General features: G+C 37.1%; 1 protein-coding gene across 1 annotated transcript in view; it reads left to right on the top strand.

Annotated features, from left to right (window-relative positions):
* LOC126281356 (small conductance calcium-activated potassium channel protein) overlaps positions 1 to 10,771 on the top strand; it is a 1,755,063-nt gene extending 1,744,292 nt beyond the window's left edge. The window contains exon 12 of the mRNA XM_049980265.1: positions 10,749 to 10,771. The gene's annotated coding sequence lies outside the window, so the exon portion shown is untranslated. The remainder of the gene's footprint in view (positions 1 to 10,748) is intronic.
* Positions 10,772 to 15,375: the final 4,604 nt, after the last annotated feature.

Consider the following 15,375-nt stretch of genomic DNA (forward strand, 5'->3'; position numbering starts at 1 on the left):
TGATATTCAAATCCTTAAAATCGAATGTCAATGTATTTAGTCAGATTTCCAAAGAAAAACTGACACAAATGAAAGAAAACCGAGCTTGTTTACTAAAAATCATATCTTCCCTCCATTATTTAGCAGCGTAGGGGCTTGCAACACATAGGCATACTGACGAAACAAGTAACTTTGATAATTTATTATGCCTTCAATGTGAACATAACCAGCTACTTTTAATATGGCTACAGCACGAAACTTACAAATGGACATCCCATTATGTGCAAACTGACATTTTGGCCATTTTAAGTCATACACTTCTTAGAAAATTATTGGAGGATATGAAGACTGCAGAGTATTTTACAATAATAGCAGAAGAAACAACAGACATAGCCACCAAAGAGCAATTTATTATCTGTATAAGATTGATTGATGCTTCGCTAGAGATAGAAGAATATTTTTTAGGGCTGTACTCAATACAAAGTACCACAGCTAAGGCTCTGTTTGGTATTATTATTGGCATTTTAAGACGATTTGATTTGCCTACATCTAATTGTAAGGGCCAATGCTTTGACGGTTCAGCTAACATGGCCAGATTATATAATAGTGTCCAGGCAAAGTTTATGGAAATGGAGAAGAGAGCTATGTTTGTGCACTGCCTTGCACACTGTTAAATCTAACACTACAAGACACTGTGAAAGCAGTTCCAGAATGTCAAAATGCATTGAATGTTATGAAGGACTTAATACATTTTGCGAGAGATTCACCTAAAAGATTAGATCTTTTTGCTCACCTGAAGGCAGACGCCTTTACAAATTTGAAACCACTCTTTCCTACAAGGTGGGTCATAAGATACTTGGCAATGTCTTCAGTTTTGTCCAACTATACAGAACTTCAGGAATTTTTTCTAAATGTTTCAACAAATGACAATTCAGACACTGGGGCCAAGCAAATGGCTTTTTGATTAATACGCAGACATATGATTTCTTTTTCATGTTATTACTTTTGGTAAAACTGTTTGGTCACATTGATACTGTAAACATAGCACTACAGAGGAAATCCCTACACTTAGAGGAGGCCAATATGATTTCCACTCTTGTAACTTCCATTAAATTTATGAGAAACAATTATGACTCATTCTGGGGCGAAGTAACTTCCAAATGTCAAGATATGGATGTTGACTCCCCAAAATTACCCCATAGAAGAAAAGTCCCTAAGAAATACGATGACTCCATCAATTCATCTGTAGAAACATTCACTGAAGTATGCGACTAATATAGAAGATTGTATTATGAAACAATGGATACATCCATCAGCTTCTTTGAATCATGGTTCAAAACTCAATCATTCATGTTTGTAAATCAAAGTGAACAATTTCTTCTTGGTGATAACAAACACTCATTCGATATTTTATCAGATATAGACAAAGAACTCTAGATTCTCCACCAAAGCATGTTTCATGAGATTATCCACAGTAGTGGTTCTGCGAATATTAGTTTCACCTACTGCCTGAACTAGTGAAATTCATACATGTAGTGCTGATGATTCCGGTAACATCCCGCACCGCTGAGTGATTGTTTTTTTGTCTGTGGAGAGTGAAAACATATCTTCGTTCTATAATGAGGCAGAATTGTCTTAATGCCATTGCCCTTCTCAATGCCCATAGAGATGAATCGATGAAACTTGATCTTGATGGCGTGTGACGAGTTCGTATGCAGGAATGATCTGAGGACGAATACATTTGCCATCAAAAATTAAGGTATGTTTCTTCAACTTAATTTATGTATTTATTTTGTACCACTACTGATCTATTCTCTGACTGAAATGACATTGTGTTTGATGTTTCAGAGAGTTGAGGGGTAGGGGCTAGTCACCAGCCAATCGTATTTTGCATGATTTTTAGCTGTTTGCATTTTTCATTATCCTCATAATATTTTTTTGTTTCTGGAAAGTTGTTATGCTGTGAGGGGAATTTCTCAAGAATATGATGTCATAACTCAAAAGGGAAAGCATGTGTGCATAATACACCTCTCTCCCTCAGCACTTGTGTTGTTCCATATAATTCTCATATCATAGGTCATTTTAGATAGTTTAGAATTTAAGAATGTGATATGGGAATTCCATTTCAGATTGTCTTGTAAGTAAACAAAGCAATTTTGTTTCAGTGACACTTAATTTTTTGGTTTTCCAAAGAAATATTTGGTTTTAATGGATTTTTAATTTTGTTGTGTGTGGCATTGTATAGTGGTGTTTTTCTTTCTTTCTTTAAGGGTTAATCAGTAGCTTATTCCTCACAAACCACTCTGAAATCTTTTCATTTGTGACTTCAGCATACAGCCTAAGAGTGTTTCTATTTCCATGTTCAATCAATACAATGGTGTCATCTGCAGATAGGACTGGTTTGAAGTGTCAACAATGTAGATGGAAACGCAAAGTTATCTGTCAAATGTAGTACGTAATAAAATGTATGACATAAAACACAAAACATTTGAATTACTACCCCGATCATTGGGTGATAGTCAAAATAGGTTAATACAATGCAGTAAACAGGAACAGCTAATATTTATAGAATTAGCATGCTATCAGAATGGAACTATGCGCTATTAATAAATCTATCATACACAAAATATCTAATGTTGATTGTTGTGGTCAAGTGTTGTCAAAACTGGAATCTAGATATTTTTACTTAAGCTGGCTTAACAGTCTCTGTTAAGATATTCATCTATGGAGGAGGAGGAGTTGCCTATCAAGACAGTCTTTCAAACTCTTTATTTGAAACCAAGTTTTTAATGGTTGCTGGCAATTTATTGAAAATGTGTGTTCCTGAATATTGGACCCCTTCTTGGACCAAATTAAGTGGTTTTAGGTCTTTATGTAGATTGTTCTTATTTGCAGTATTGATACTATGTATTGAGCTATTGGTTGGAAATAGAGATGTAATACTTGCAACAAATTCCATTAAGGAATAAATATACTGAGAAGCAGTGGTTAGAATATGAAGTTCCTTCAACAGGTTTCTACAAGATGTCCTTGAATTTACACCACAAAAGATTCTTATCACATGCTTTTGCACCCTAAAAAGTTTTGCTCAGTTTGATGAGTTGCCCCAGAATAGCATGAATAGCATGAAAGTAAGCAAAGTATGCAAGTTTTTTTATGCTTATATATCCTACATCTCACATCATTCTCACGAGAAATACAGATCTGTTTAGGCGCTTAAGCAATTCTGTGCAATGTCCTTCCCAACTGAATTTATTATTGAGTTGTAATCTGAAAAATTTAACACTGTCAACCTCTCCGATCTGCATGTATTCATGTGTTATGCTGGAAGAAAATCTCTTACAGGTTCTGAACTGCATATAGTGGCTCTTCTCAAAGTTTAATGACAGTGAATTAGCTTTAAACCACTTATTAATGTCAGTGAAAATTTGAGTAGCAGCTATTTTGAAATCTGTACTTGACTTCCAACTTATTGCAGTGCTTGTATCATCTGCAAACAAAACAAACTTAGCATCTTGCCATTGTAACAGATGAGAGGTCATTAATGTACACAAGAAAAAACAATGGACCCAAGACAGAACCTTGAGAAACACCACATGTAATTAATTCCCAGTCAGATGAAGACTGACTGCATACTGCATAGGTAATTTGCAACGACACCCTTTGTTTCCTGTTAGACAGATAAGTCTCAAACCATTTCACAGAACTGCCGGTGACACCATAATATACTAATTTACTTAAGATAATGCTGTGGTTCACACAGTCAAATGCTTCTGACAGGTCACAGAAGTGCCAGTAGCCTATAATTTATTATCTAATGAATTAAGTACATTCTCACTGTAAGTGTAAATAGCTTTCTCTATATCAGAACCCTTAAGAAATCCAAACAGTGACTTGGACAATATATTATTTACAGTCAGATGCTCAAGGAGATGCTTGAACACAACCTTTTCAAATGTTTTTGAGAAAGCCAACAAAAGTGAAATTGGTCGATAGTTTGATGGTATCTCTTTATCTCCCTTCTTGTAAAGATGATTAACTTCAGCATATTTTAGCCAGTCTGGAAATGTTCCACTGATAAGAGATTGATTACACAAATAACTTAGGATAGAACTCAACTTGCATGAGCACTCTGATAAACTTTGTTGATTTGTTATTATACCCACTGGAGTACTTCAGATTTTAAGGATTTTATGATGGATGCTGCTTCTTTGGGAGACATGAGTGTCATTTCCATTTTACTGAAGTTATTTTTAAAGATCACCAAACCTGATAACCCCAAGCTGTTAGTAACAGAAATGAAGTATTTGGTTAAAAGGTTTGCAACACTACATGTACTTGTTACCAAAGTCTCATTTATTTTTAGAGCTATCTGTTCATCTTCCTGTTTGGCCCCATCTGTCTCTGTCTTCACAATATCCTATACAGTTTTTATTTTGGTACCTGATGTAATTATCTTTTTCTCATAATAAAGCTGCTTCAATTTTTGGATTACTTGCTTGAATATTCTGCAGTATTCTTTGTAATACATTACAATTCTAACATCAGAGCTGTTCCTGGATAGTACATACAGTCTCCTTTTTGTCCTACATAGTATCTTCATTCCTTGTGTAATCCATAGTTTGTTTTTTGACTTCTGTGTGATTTGAGTTACCTGTAGGGGAAAACAATTTTCAAAAGTGGAGGCAACTTTATTAATGAATCTTCATATTTTCCATTTGAATGAGACGTATTGTAAACATCTATCCAGTTCATGTCTTTGAGTAATTTCCTGAAGTTCTCAATTTTTTACTTATTTATTACCCTCTTGAACTCAGATTTAATATATTTTTTATCCTGACAAGTTTAAACATTTAACACAAGATGCTGCATGTCATGATCAGATAGCCCATTTACTATTTATTGGTTTTGTGATATGACTTTTTTCCCTAGATTTGTCTAGTACAAAGATATTATCAATAGCAGTCTCAGAGCGTTTACATATCCTAGAAGCAAAGTTCACAGTAGGAACTGAATTAAATTATAGTGTCACTGACTGCAATAACAGTTCAATGACAGAGCTTTTCAATAAATCCACATTAACATCCCCAGCAACCACTATTTCCTTGTTTTTTACTATGAGATAGGACAGCAGAGCCTCCAGATTTCTTAAGAGAGGTTAAAATTTCTTGAAGGTGACATGTATAAACCTACTAGTATTAAGGACTTATTATGATATACTACTACTGTTGCACAAGCTTCTAAGTGCAAAATTTATTAATGTCAATATTTTTGAAATCAAAACAGTTTCTGACAAATATGGCAATTCCTCCTTTCTCCATATTTTCTCTACAGAAATAAGAAGCTAACTTGAATCCTGTAACATTTAACATGTCTCTATACCAGTGGTCACATGATGTTCAGAGAGTCAGATTATATCAACTGGTTTGCTCAACTCTAATTGTTCAACATAAACAAGCAACTCATTAAGCTTACCCCTTAGTCCTTGGATATTCTGATGCAATAGTGATAACTGATTTTGTGCACTGGCTGAATTACAACTGGATGAACCTAATTTTCTTGCCAATTTTTGAGTATATTCAGTTTCAATCAGAGGCTGTCTGCATGAATTGTGTACATTAAACATTGCTTTCTGGCTGCCTGTTTTATCAATGTGAATGTCATTTTCAGAATGTCTCTGAGCATCTTTTGTTTCTACCCTCCCTACCCTACAAAAACTGCTGATCTGTCACTTGTAGCCACTGGTAATTTTCCACTTGTGACAGCCCCCCCCCCCCCCCCTTAAGTTACCTGTTATTAGCCCAAAAAGTTTTCCCTTGCCTTTCTTGTTGAGGTGAAGTCCATACCTAGTATAGCCCCATCTGCTGATAGTGTCAACAGGAACCACACCGATATGAGACCCCATATCTGATCCAAGCAGCCGTTCCATGTCTAAATTAACTTGCCTAACAGGAGAGTTTAAGTGAGGCCGGTCATGGCACCTCAGAACAGACACAATCCCAACACCAGTATGTCTCGTTGCTGAAGCTACCTTTACCAGTTCACTCTCAATTGAATAATTAGGGTTCCTATCTATGCTGTTTCCTACCCCACCCATGGTGTCTTCCTTTATGAGGTCTTTACAGAGTGAACCTACATCCTTTATCACCTGACCCAGACTTGCACCAGGTTTAAAAAAGCTTGTGACCTGGTAACCTGACCCTAGTTCATCCTGCAACATTTGACCAACACTTCTACCATGTGAGCTATCTAACAACAAAACTTTCTTCTTCTTCACAGCCTTTTCTGACTTCTTACTTTTCAAACTCTTTTTGAATGTTTGTTGTGTCCTGTCTACTCATACATCTATTTGTGGCTCATCAGTTTCCAACTGTGACAACAGATCGGACGAGTTTCCCACATTCACAACCACACTGTCTGAGAGCATCCTATTCCTATTTCTTCTATAACCTACTGTCACTTTCCACCTCTCTTTTCCCTTCTCCCCCCTTTATCTTTCCACATCTTGTTTCACTTTATATAGTTCTACCTGAAGGGCAGCAATCTTCTCTTCTTGTTCCACTATCTTCCTGTCTCTACAGCAAATCCTACACAACCATGAGCCTTGTTTATTTCCCCAATTCCCACACCGCTACAGTCACCCACATGAAAGCAACTGCAACAAACCTCACACCATACCTTGGAACTAACAATCCTATGGCAAACAAATTTTAGCTTTACTCTGAGTTAAAACAAGAATAACTTTGTAGACTACTCAATTAATATATTAAATTTCTTAGAAAGGTGAAGCCTAATGTTCAGATACTAATTCAAAACTTCTGGAGAAACAAAAATTATATAACCTTCATTGTTTACACGATGAAACAAAAAGGGACAGACAATGCATCACCAAGTCCCACTGCTGGAGCTCCAATGCCACAGCTACACATGCACTGTAGACCGTTGCCTCTGTTGATCACATGGCATCCACATGAAACATTTGAAATGCCACCAACACTAGACAGCTAGTCACCTTGCCACACGCATGTGCAGCACTAAAGTAGTCTTCTTGGTCTGGCCCTATTTGCATAGTTTATAAAAAATAAACTATTCACTGGAAGTTTAGCACAGTTCAATCACTGTTCCTTGCCTTGCAATGGCCCAATACATCTCAGTCCAAACACTTCCCCAAGTTAACATATAATTCACAGTTCATAACTGATAACTATCTCTTGTATGTGAAAAACAAAAAAATAAATCAGACTGCAATTTTCTAAGTTACTCCCAACTGCTTTTCTTGTGGTTCTGAGATCTTATTGAATCTTTTTTACACAGTATGATGGTGCTAGGAAATGTGCATGTTGCGAGCAGATGTAAGGAGGACTGGCTGCTGTCTGTTAACAGCTGGAAGTTGCATTGCTCATGGCAACAGGCTTTTGGCTACTGGTCAAACCTCTGGTGGCAATGGAATGCTAGTGATAAGACGTCTGACACCTTTGGTGTCATTAGAGTCTCCTAGTGGCCTGGTTGCCACTGCATCTTCTGATACACAGCATCTGACCAGTGCAACCTCACCCAAGTATGAGTGGCAGACAGTGGTGGAGTCGGATGTCATTGGGTCAAATATGAAAGAGGGAATGAACCACACAGCTGACTCCTTGTGCATTAGCGACAGGTTCAAGGTGCTTCCTAGTGCTGATAATACTTCTCAGCCAGCATTGGGTGCCTCTCCTGTTGTGGCAGTGGCCAATTTTCCTGCACACTTTTTACAAGTGAGGTATGGTTGTCTTTGGAGGCTCCAACATTAGGCAGGTAATGGAGTGCCTCAGGGAAATAGCATGAAAGAATGACAATGTGCACTCAATATTTTTGCCGGTGATCTCATCCCTGACATGCACAGGGGGCGGAGGTGGGGGAGGGGGGGGGGGGGGGTGAGGCTCTATCGGTGGTTGTTGAGCACACTGAGCGCAACTGGCTACAAACAGTGGCACATGTTGCCACCAGTGACGCTGGCACCTTGGGTAGTGAGGCCAACCTTGGTTCCTTTTGTTTGCTGGCTAAGCTATTTGTAGCATCATATCCAGCACTGATCACAGTCATCTGGTTTGGAGCAGAGTGAAAGGTCTAAACCAGAGTCTCAGATGAGATAGTATCGGATGTGAATTTCCCAACCTGCGGTACAGGGTGGAGAATTGTAGGGTTGCCCTTCATAGGTCAGGCTTGCACTACACACAGGGACTGGCTGGTAGGATACAGAGTATGTATGGCATGCACATGGAGGTTTTTTACATTAGAGAAACCTCCCACTGGGATCAGAGACTAGCTGCATACCAAAATTGAAGTTTACATCCGCCACAGTTACAATGCCGTGGATAGTATACAGAACAGAAAGTTGCTTGAAATTTGAGGTGAACAGCTACAAAATCCCAAGTTGAGATTGAAATATTTATCATAAAGATAGGTTAGTCGTCAGTGGTGGTGGCATTTTTATTGCAGTAAAGAACTTCATAATATCTAGAAAGGTTATTGTGGATTCCTTATGCGAATTAATCTGGGTGAAGTTAAACAACAAATATCAGACAAACATTGGTAATTGGATGATTTTATAGACTGCCTGGGTCAGGAATGTATTCCTAGAGCACTTCAAAGAGAACTTGCAGAATATTGTTAATAATTTGCCTGATTGTGCCGTTGTAATAGGGCATGACTTCAACTTGCCCGCTATAGATTGGGAGATTCCTGCTATCAAAACTGGTACCAGAGAAAGGGATTCATTTGATATTATGCTGAATGTCTTGTTCAAAAATTATTTCAAGCGACTAATTAAAGAACCAACTCAAGAAGCTCCCACCTTAGGCCTCCTAGCAACAGACAGACATGAGCTTATTGAACCAGTTAATATGGCGGAAGGTATCAGTGACCATAAGGCTGAGATAGCAACTATAACAACAGGTGTTACAATCCATGTTAAGAAAGGCAGGAAAATATTATTGGTTAGCAAGAGTGACAGGATACAAATTGCAGAATATCTGAGTAGTGAGAATCAAATATTCAGTGGTGAGCACGAAGATGAAGAGCACAAATGGAAAAAAATTCAAAGGCATCATTCAATATATGTTAGAAGAGCTTGTTCCGAGCAAGGTGTTAAGGGTTGGGAAAGGACCACAGTAGTTTAATATCCGTGTTAGAAGACTGCCAAGTAAACAAACAGAGTTTCATCACATTTTCAGGTGAAGTCAAAACCTAACTGACAAACAAAAGTTGAAGAAAGCGAATAGTGTGTAAGGAATGAGAAAGGCATTCAGTGAATTTGAAAGTAAAATTTCATCAACTGATTGGAGTAAAAACCCGAAATGAAAGATAGCAGAAATAAGTCCAAAATATTGACTTCAGTATTTCGAAATAATTGCACTGCGGAAGAGCAAAACATAGTCCCTCCCTTCAGTCATCATACAAATGTCAAAATGGCAGAGATTGAGATAACCAATTGCGGAATAGAAAAATGATTACAATTTCATTGTACTGGAAAGGCATCAGGACCTGATGAGATACCTTCAAGATTCTACAAAAATTACACATAAGAACCATCTGTCCTTGTAGCAGAAGCTTATCATAGATGGCTGGAGCAACAACGGGACATGCCTTTACTTGCATATATGTCATGAGAGGCACTATAGCTGCACTCCTTTCAAAGATATGCTGTACTTTGGGTTTCTTGAAGGCACTGATAGATGTCTCTGTTATCAAGGTATTATTGTGACTCTGGCAGCCATCCCAGCAAACAAATTAAAGCTGGTTCATTCATTGCAAATTTGGGAACTATTGCTGTATGTTTTTCTTTGAAAGCGACAACCTACCTACCCACTTTATACTTGTTATTTACATAGCAATATATAGTATGAAAAGTACTTAAGAAGCTCCCCAGACGCTGCTACATAGGTGTGCTAGTTGTGTGAAGTACATCCTAATTTGTGCGAAAAATTACAGTTCACTACCATAAATAAAATTCTCCCTTTAATCTTGAAAATAGCTGATACACAAGCAGAAATATGCCTGCACCACTACCAGAATATATTTCACCTGTATATGTGCTTAACTTGTGAGTCGTTTTTTCTGTTTACATTTTGCCACAGTAAATCTATATAATTTCATTTAATTGTTCTTTGCTCTCTCCAGCAATTTAACTGTAGCATACCTCTTCATTATTTAACTCACATTTCCAGAAAGTTAAGTTCTTGTTTCAGAAACTTTGCATTGTTGTTTTTGTTTACATATATTTGTGTATCGGCCAAATTTGTGGAATCATATTTTTGTGTTTATCTGTAATTTACCTGACTTATTCTTAATAAACTATTATTTTTATCATGAGTGAAAAGTGCTTGACTTGCCACAGAATTGATAGGCTGGGGCTTTGGTGTGACGGGTGCTGTAGTTTTTTCCATGTGGGTGACTCGTGGTGTGGGAGTAGGGGAAGTAAATGAGACTCATCAGTGGTAGGATATGTAGTAGAGGCAGGAAAATACTAGAACAGGAGGGGAAAATTGCTGTCCTTCAGGCTGAGTTAGACAAGGCCACGGGAGATCTTGACAGGTTAAGGAGGAAGAAGGATAAAGAGAGATAGGAAGTGGCAACAGGCAACAGGAGGAACACCTAGAACTTTGTCTGGCAGCTTTGTAGTGAATGTGGAAAATAGATTTGACCTGTTGCTTCAGTTGGAAGCTGGTGAGCCTCAAGCAGTTGCAGGCGTAGACAGGGCACAACAAACTTTCAGCAGCAAATTGAAAAGTAAGAATTAAAAAAAAAAAAAAAAGTATTGGCCAACTTTTGCGGGATGAATTAGGATCAGAAAACCAAGTCACCAATTTTTTTAAAACCTAGTGCTGGTCTGAAGCAGACGACAGATGATTCAAGATCACTTTGCAAATATTTCACTAAGGAAGACACCGTGGATATAGTGGGTGCACCAGACATCCCGGGAACAATATAGAGTGTGACCTGGCAAAGACTGCATCAGCATCGAAGCATACTAGTGTTGAGTTTGGGCACCAAGATTGACCTCATTTGAACTCTTCTGCCGGGATAGTTAATTTGGTGTTGGAACTGCTGCTTATGTCAGTTGGAGGGTCACACATTGGTGTGGTTCCTGTTGATTCTCTCAATAAGTGGGATTATACTAGGCATGGCCTTCACTTTAAAAGGAAATGGAAGGGTAAACTGGCTCGGAAAATAGCAGGAAAGTTAAAGGGGAGAGGCACTGTCGTGAGTGATAAAATACCAGTGGTTATAGGGTTCAGAAAATATCCTTTTTTAGGGTAGGGATGACAGAAAGAAACCAGGTTTTAAGAAATGTTAGGACTGAGACATATGTTCAGATTGAGAAAGAAACCAAAAAACAAAATTCTAGCTTATTACATCAGTATAAACAGCTGTTGGTTAAGAATTTTCAACAATCAGCAGAAATTTCAACTATAACCAATTTTAACTCAATCAATGTGAAATGTCAGCCATCTTTATTGCATCAAAATATCTGAGGGCTGAGAAAATTAGTGAATTAATTATCTGCATAGATGAATTACAGTCCTCAAACCCAGCTGACATAATTTGCCTCTCTGAACATCATGTGACCACTGGTATCGAACTTTTAAGTGTTACAGGATTTAGATTAGCATCTCACTTTTGTAGAGCTGAAATGTAGAAAGTAGGAGTTGCCACATTCATCAGGAACTGTCGTAAATTTAACACCACACACAGTTTGCCTAGAACAGCATATGGAAGCATGTGCCACAGAAGTAGAGTTTCATAAAAAAAATCCTGCGTAATATTAAGTGTATATTGATCACCTGCAGGTAACTTTAATCTGTTCATAAACCACCTTGAAGCTGTACTGGCCCATTTAGCAACCAAAAACAAAGAATGAGTGGTTGCTGGTGACTTCAACACAGGCTTCCTTAAATACTCTCTCAAAGAGAACTTATTTGAATTAGTAACACTATCATTCAACTTAATTCCTGCTGTAAAGTTCCCAACTAGGGTAGCGTATTGCTCACAAACAGCCATTGATAATACCTTTATAGAAAAGTCCAATGAACAAAATTATATTACAAAAGCAATAGTCAATGGCCTCTCAAGACCATAGCATGCAGTTCCTTCTATTAAATGTTAATACTGAAAAGGATATAAAATCTGTTAAATCTGAACTCAAGAGGGTAATCAATAAGCCAAAAATTGACTATTTTAGGACACCCCTCAGAGACATTCACTGGAGTGATGTTTACAATGCTCATGGCATGAATGAAAAATATAACACTTATGCTAATAAAATGCTTACCTTATTTGAACACTGTTTCCCCCAAAACTAACTAAGGTTAGAGCAAAGTCTACAAAGAAGCCATGGATTACTCAAGGAAGAGAGGTATCTAGCAAAACAAAAAGAAAACCGTATCTGTCAATCCGAAACAGTATACAGTTCTGATGTTGATGCTATAGCACATTACAAAAAATACTGCAGAATATTAAAGACTGTAATATGGATGTCAAAGTAAATATGTTACAAGGAAAAGATAGTCACATCATATAACAAAATAAAGACAATATGGGATATAGTGAAGGAGGAGACCGGTAGAACCAGGCATGATGAGGGCCAAACAGGATTAAGAGTAAATGATACATTGGTTACAGGTGTGTATAGTGTTGCAGAAGTCTTTAATAAAAATTTTATACTGTTACTGAAAAGATGGGGTTGTCAGGTTCTGTAGATGCTGCCATGGGAAACCTCAGACCAGACATTTCAAGTAGCTTTCATAATAAGAATTTGATCCTCACTACCCCAGCAGAAGTAATGTCCACCATAAAATCTTTAAAATCAAAAACAGCTAGTGGGTATGATGAAATATCAGCAAAGTTAATTAAAGAATGTGCTTCTGAGTTAAACTATCTGTTTAACAAGTCAGTTATCACTGGAATATTTCCTGAAAGGTTGAAATGTGCTGAAGTTAAGCCACTCTTTAAGAAGGAAGGTAAAGAAATAGTGTCTAGCTTATTACATCAGTATAAACAACTGTTGGTTAAGAATTTTCAACAATCAACAGAAATTTCAACTATAACCAATTTTAACTCAGTCAGTGTGAAATGTCAGCCATCTTTATTGCATCAAAATATCTGAGGGCTGAGAAAATAAGAATTTGACCCTCACTACCCCAGCAGAAGTAATGTCCACCATAAAATCTTTAAAAATCTTTTGGAAAAGGTAACGTACAATCGGCTTTATAACCGTCTTATCACAAATAACATACTGTCAAAGTCACAGATCTGATTTCTAAAGGGTTCTGACATTGAAAAGGCTGTCTACAGTTACAGTGAATATGTACTATATTCATGAGAGAAAAAAACTGCAAACAAACTGGTATATTCTGTGATCTGTCAAAGGCATTTGACTGTGAAAATCACAATATCATTTTAAGTAAATTAGAATATTATGGTGTAACAGGAAATGCTGAAAAATGGTTCAAATCTTATATCTCTGGCAGGAAACAAAGGGTGTTACTAGGAAAGAGACATGTATTAAGCTATCAGACATCATCCAACTGGGAACTAATTACATGTTGGGTCCCACAAGATTCCATCTTAGCGCTCTTACTTTTTCTTGTGCATATCAATAACCTTTCATCAGTAACATTACGAGATGCCAAGTTTGTTTTGTTTGTCAATGATATAAACATTGCAATAAATGGCAAACCAAGTGCAGTCTTAGAAAGATTGGCTAATAAAACATTTGTGAAATTTGTCACTGGTTCCTAGCAATTCTTTGTCACTGAACTTTGAAAAAACATACTACATGCACTTCAGAACATGTAAAGGGTGCCCCACAAGTATATTCCTAAGATACAATGATAAGCAGTGTTAAATTCTTGAGATTACAGCTTGATAAAAAATTCAACTTGGATGAGAACACCACAGAACTGTTGAAGCACCTAAACAAATCTCTATTTGCAATGCAAATTCTGTCACACACAGGGGATATAAAAATGAGAAAGCTAGCATACTATGCTTACTTTCACTCCATAATGTCACATGGGATTACGTTTTGGGGTAATTCATCAAGCCAAGCTAAAGCTTTCCAGGAACAAAAATATGCAATAAGAGTTATATGTGGTGTGAATTCAAGAATATCCTCCAGAAACCTGTTAAGGGAACTATGGATACTAACTACTGCTTCCCAATACATTTATTCCTTAATGAAATTTGTCATTAAAAATATATGACTTTTTCAAACCAACAGCTCAATTCATGGAATCAATACTAGAAATTAAAATAATCTTCACAAAGATTCAAAACCACTTACTCTTGTATAAAAAGGTGTGCATTATTTGGGACCACACATTTTCAGTAACTTGCCAGCAGCCATAAAAAGCATAAATTTAAGAGAAGCCTAAAGGATTTACTGGCTGCCAACTCCTTCTACTCCACTGATGAATTTCTACATCTACAACTACATCCATACTCTGCAAGCCACAAGCCGGTGTGTGGCGAGGGTACCTTGAGTACCTCTATCAGTTCTCCCTTCTCTCCTTTCTCAGTAGAACCAACAGATTTTTTTGTATATATACCTTAAACCTAACAAGAGGGAAATTCCCGGGAGAAATTGGGCAATCAAATGCAACAAACTGGAAGGAACTTGCAGAAGTACTGAAAAAAAATGAAATTTGGCAAACCTCCAAGAAAGAGAAAACAGATGAAAGAACAGTGCATGTGATCAAGCAACTGAAGAAAGGATACAAGCTTGGAAAACTTTCAGTAGCAACAAAACTACAGAAAAAGGCACGAATTTTTGCGAATACAGACGAGTTTATCCAAGGCAATACAAAGAGAAAAATGTAGATACGATATAAGTTGGCTTAAAGAAATTGAATAAGAATTTATCAAGAACAACACTAGAAATATTCACAAAATTTTAAAAGAAAACCTAACATGGCATCAACCAACTAATCTCTGCTTTTGCTGGCCCGACGGATCACTGGAAACCAACCCTAACAAGAATTGTCAAATTTTAGCTAAATATTTTCATTCACTTCTCAACTGCAAGCCTCCATCAGAACAACTAGATTTCGAAAAACCCACATACAGTCCCAATTCAAATCCACCATCACTTAAAGTAGTAAAGGAAATAATCGATTCTTTGAAGAACAACAAGTCTCCAGGGGAAGACAGAATCATGGCAGAAGTATGGAAATTAAATGACAATAATCTCTCACAAGCATCCAACAGAATTACATCAAATATTTTTGGAAACTGAACAAATACCTGCAGAGTGGAAATGTGCATTACTTCATCCTCTCCACAAAAAAGGTCCAAAAACCAAACAAAATAAATACAGGGGAATTTCACTGCTCCCTGTAATACACTAAATTCTTTCAGAGC

This window comes from Schistocerca gregaria, chromosome 7 (assembly GCF_023897955.1).
Source record: "Schistocerca gregaria isolate iqSchGreg1 chromosome 7, iqSchGreg1.2, whole genome shotgun sequence".
NCBI lineage: Eukaryota > Metazoa > Arthropoda > Insecta > Orthoptera > Acrididae > Schistocerca > Schistocerca gregaria.